We start from the raw sequence: 5,624 nt of genomic DNA on the forward strand, positions 1-5,624 counted from the left end.
TCAGTGGAAACTCTTAAAATATTATATTCCTCAATTTAAATTCCTTTCAACATAATTATTACACAATCTCGATCTTGTTTCTCCTCCTGGAAAACAATAACCATAAACCAAATAGCAAGGACAACGAGGCATGATGTAAACCTAAACTACCCGAACATAGGCATAACTAATAGCTACGTACGGACTTTCGTCACCCCGTGTGTACATAGCTCCGTACAAATAGAAGCATATATTGTATTATTTCACCTATGGGGTAAATTCCCTCTTACAAGGTTAGAAGGGAGACTTACCTCACTTCGAAGTTCTATAATCGGCTCCCAATTCATTCAAGCAACTCAAATCGATGTCCAATGCTCCAAAACTAGTCAATAAATGATCAAACACATAAAAATACACTCTAATGCTCACAACAATTCGATTTGAACAATTTCACAACTCCGCTCGAAAAGTTGATAAAATCACCCTCGGGCCATGTGCTCGGATTCTGAAAATTTTTGAAGATAAACTTTACCCATAACCTCACGACTCAAATATATAATTTATTCTCAATTTCATGCCCAAATTCGTGGTCAAAATCCAAATATATAAATTTTTAGGTTTTCTTCCAAATTCCACAATTTTCACTAATTTTCATGTTTAAATATATATATATATATATATATATATATAAACTATGTATTTAACTTACAATAGGTGGGAATCACTTACCTTGACGTAGATGTGAAGATGGAGCTCAAAAATCGCTCCAAGACCGGCTCCCATGGAGGAAATAAAGTGAAAGTGAGGCAACCTCGTTTTAAAAAAACACACTGCCCAACGACTTCTCGTATCTGCGGTTACTTGACCGCTTCTGTGGTTCCACAGGTGCGGTAATTGTTCCGCTTCTACGGTCATCCCCCAGCTGCCCACTTCCACTTCTGTGCCTTCCCTTCCGCATGTACGATCTCGCTTCTGCGGCAAGATAACCGCATCTGCGGTCTCAGCTATTCCTCACAAAATCACATATACGCCCCTCTTGGCCGCTTCTGCGGTTCCGCACCTGTGGCCCAAACCTCGCAGGTGCGGTTACACCAGAAGGCAGCTGCTTCAGCCCTTCTTCCAAGTCCAAACTCAATCCAATTACCATCCAGATTCCACCCGAGGCCCTCGGGACGGCCAACCAATTATACCAATATGTCCTAAAATACATTGCGAACTTAATCGAGCCTTTAAATCACATCAAACAACTCTAAAACCATGAATTACACTCCAATTCAAGCTTAATGAGACTTTAGAACTTCAACTTCTACATTCGATACCAAAACCTTTCAAATCACGTCCAATTGACCTCAAATTTTACATACAAGTTATATTCGACATTATGGACCTACTCCAACTTTCAAAATCGGAATCCGACTTTGATATCAAAAAGTCCACTTCTAGTCAAACTTCTTGAAAACCTTCAAATTTCTAATTTTTGCCAAACGACTCCAAAATGACCTACGGACCTCCGAATCCACTTCCGGACATGCTCCTAATACCAGAATCACCATACGGAGCTATTCTCGGACTTGGAAATCCCAAATGAACATTGATAACATTGAAATTTACTTCAACCCAAATTTATGAAATTCTTCCAAAATGCTAGCTTCCACAATAGGCACCGAAATGCTCCCGGGACATCCAAAACCTGATCCAAACGTACTCCGAAGTCCAAAATCATCACACGAACCCGTTGGAACCTTCAAATCCCGATTCCAAGGTCATTTACTGAAAAATTCAATCTTAATCAATTCTTCCAACTTAAAGCCTTCGAAATGAGAATTTTCTTTTCAATTCAACTCTGAACTTCCCGAAATTCAATTCCGACCATGTGTACAAGTCATAATACCTGAAGTGAAGCTGTTCATAGCCTTGAACCGCCAAACGACGCATTAGATCTCAAAACGACCGATCGGGTCGTTACATTCTCTCCCACTTAAAGATACGTTCGCCCTCTATCGTGCTAAGAACTGCTCTAGAGTTGCTCAAAATCACTATTTAACACTTTATGCACCTACCTGTGATATCATAACTCAGTTAAGCACATTAGCTCGAGCTAATCTGAAGATTTTCCCTTTTACTTAGCCAAATAGGCCTTAGAGCTCAATTCCAACATCCGGAATTCTCTGCCATGTCTGCTTCCGTCATATAAACACCGTATCAATCTCTATGCGATACACCAATACATGATTGCATACCTTTGATGAATCCACACTATGCATTGCATAACTCACATTACCATAATAACATGCTCTGATAACAATAGCCAAAATTTCACGAATCTGATGTTCACAATGCACCTCATGACATATATAAGCCTTGTTCTTACTCTTGTAATACCGCCACAACGGAAGAGATGTGTAGAAATTTATAACCAACTGTCGAGTCAATAAATCATTGAATCTCTCCTTTTGACTAGAATTATCACCTCATTATGAATCAAATGATGGTATTTGCTCTTTAAAATGTTGCATATAATTCGATCGCACTGATCCCAGATCCCATAATCTCGTCTCACCCAGTATAAGATGTTCAGGCAATAAGCCACCCCAGACATGACCAAGAGTCTCATATGATACCACAATGTGCCAACAAGCTACCAACTCGAATGTGATACATAAGGAAAACGAACTCTGGAAAGGACTACTCGACCCGTGTACTAATTAGACAATCGAAAAGGTGTTATGAACCTTCCTCAGAAAATGGGAAACAAAACACAAGAATAGATATAGGGGACTGTACTCAACATCACACTGTTACGGCGTGCAACCTGATCTAAACAACATACTCGTAGCGGCGTGCCACCCGATCCACACATAAAATCTATATAAGGAGATACTTACAGAGCTAGAATGTTCATTACTATAAAAATACCCGAATATCGGCCACAAGCTCGCCAAGTGCATAATACCATCCCTGGGGAGACAGATAGTGCCATACGCTACAAAACTCAAGCACAACTAAGGTGCGATATATGATCTGAATCTCGAGAGTCATCCTGCTCACATAACACGATCGCTACGCGGAACCTCAACACATATGAAATTTATCAAGCCATTTCACAACTCACATGGCATAATATAGTATTACATGAAATAGCCGATGACGAAACAACATCCAACATCTGAATACCCCTCCATAAGGAGCGCTATGCTGAAATGAATACATCCGACCTGATCTAGAGCCCACGTTCACATTTAGATCCATCCACAGACCTCACGCCGATTTTGATCGTACCGCACTAGGCTAGTAACCTTTCAAGGATTCACAATAACTCTCTTTACCATGACACACAAGAACCATCGTCGATCCAAAACAAACTTCCACAGTCCACAACCAAATGAACTGAGCGCCTTTCAGGCATAAATTCTTACATGGACGATAATACCTAAATCTCTATACTTGGTTCCAATCTTTGATCAATCAAACGACTACATGTCATATTTATACAATCTTTCCGTGGGATACGCTCACATGACCTTCCGCACCAGGTAACAATCTGCACACCCATACCACCGGCCAACTAATGTTGTAAAGCAAATCAAATAGCTGAAATCAGTACTCAAAGCCTCTTACACAGGACACCGATCTCAGGTGACGCCAAAAACAATACTAGCTGACTCTAACCATCTGAGTCCTTTCTCGCTCACTCGAGCTTGTGATATTCCTGCCAACACCAAATGACAACCTTGATTCTCAACTTTCAAATTTCCATGTTGCCCACTGCACCGAATCATGAAAATGCGCAAGAGTACAAGAATTTCATCATAACTCTTGAACAACTAATAGGGTAAACACTTTATTATGTAAAAACCTTTTACTTAACTCATTTCAAGAGAACCGTTGCAAGACGTGATTGAATTCTCATATCCGCAGAAAATACCAAACACAAGTAGTGGTTTAAACCACCATAACTCTTCCGGGATCCATATGCACATAACAGGCCATAATACCCGAAAGCCTCCAAGTAAAATCAATTACGGCGACTGTCGAACCTCGAACGTACCGTCACAAATCACATAATTAACTCAACACACTGAAAGAGCTGATCATTGCCATCATTATGCCGATTCAAACATTGGTAACCAATCTGATTTCTTCTAATTCACAATGGACTTGCCTTAGGAATAAATAGCTCCATTCAGAACATAGGGAACTCAATTCCGCGCTCGTGTTGAGTGACCCATTTAACGAGACCACATTTTCTCAAAACCTATGAACCATTTCATACCCTCCTTGCGCGCACATTCACATCTTCAACTGGTACACTCATTCTGAAAGTTTCTCTATGAACCCGAAGTCCTTTGCTCTCATTCCTCTCATGCTACACTACAAAGTAAAGATAACACAGAACACTCCAATCTCCTTCTTCATAATCCGCTGCAAAAGCTCGATACTCAACCATATTATGGACTCAAAATTCCCAGGCACCACATCTTAACTTTTGAATCCACTAGGACCATTGTTGAGAGTCACCCACCCTGACTTGGTCCCGAATATATTCTACTCCAAGGTTCTTCTAGCACATGAACACCCCCTTAAGGAAACACTTGGCTGAATCACTTTTCTTGTATATAACCTCTACGCGAAGCATAAATTCTGAGTCTTCCAAAGCCTGAACATGAATCGATTAAGGCCAAATATAGTACACATTTCCTAAATCCTTTGCTCAAATTACCGCTGATATTTTCTTTCCTAAGTTGTAATAACCCACCAATATGCCGATAACCAGAATTATCGCAAATAAACGACCATACAATCCAACCGTAGGCGGTGGGACTCTCCCACTTTGCTTGGAGCCACTTATTACATAACTCTAGAACCCACCAAGATTCCTTATCCCCTATTGACATGATCTTGCACAATCAAACCGCCAAATCCCTCGAAATCCTTCTGTTACCATTTCATGAACACTCTGAATCACTAACTATATTCACATATTCGACCTCTTACCGGATAGCCAGTAGAATCATTCGCAGAAGTTTTGTTAATACCACGCGACCGCTAGCTTGCTCACAGGAGATAACCCGCATATGGAAATTACATGCTGACATCTTCCAACATCGTTGCACTAGGTACAATTACTATGAAATTAGTAACCCATCCTGAGCCCGTGCTCATTTACCAGTCGTACAAGTCCGGTGACTCCTTATGGACATCCACTAGAGGTGCGACAATATCTTCCAATCTAAGGTCATGTTGTATCTTTCTTCATATGCAACAAACTCCTTTCTGTCGTATCCCATCTCCCGACGTATAATAGACAATATTCCAAATTAATTCAGTAGACCTAGTCATTGTCCACCATGAATCCTGAATCACTCTAAACTTTTCTCAAGGCATGTAGTCATCCTACCACAGAACCCATATGTTACTCTGTCACTCTCCCACTTTGGTCAAACTCCTTCCTTTAAGCAACTACTCGACTCATGTTTCTCACACTTGGTCTTCTAGAAGTTTATCCACCGCAAGACACCTCTTACATGTCATTGCTCACCCTTCACTGCCTAGTTGTTGCCTTAAGTCAAAATCCATCTTTGTAGCACTTGAACCAATAGATCGCTACCAACTTTAAACCTCTCCGAAGATCATCTTCCTCGAGC

Source organism: Nicotiana sylvestris, chromosome 7 (genome assembly GCF_000393655.2).
Source record: "Nicotiana sylvestris chromosome 7, ASM39365v2, whole genome shotgun sequence".
Lineage (NCBI taxonomy): Eukaryota > Viridiplantae > Streptophyta > Magnoliopsida > Solanales > Solanaceae > Nicotiana > Nicotiana sylvestris.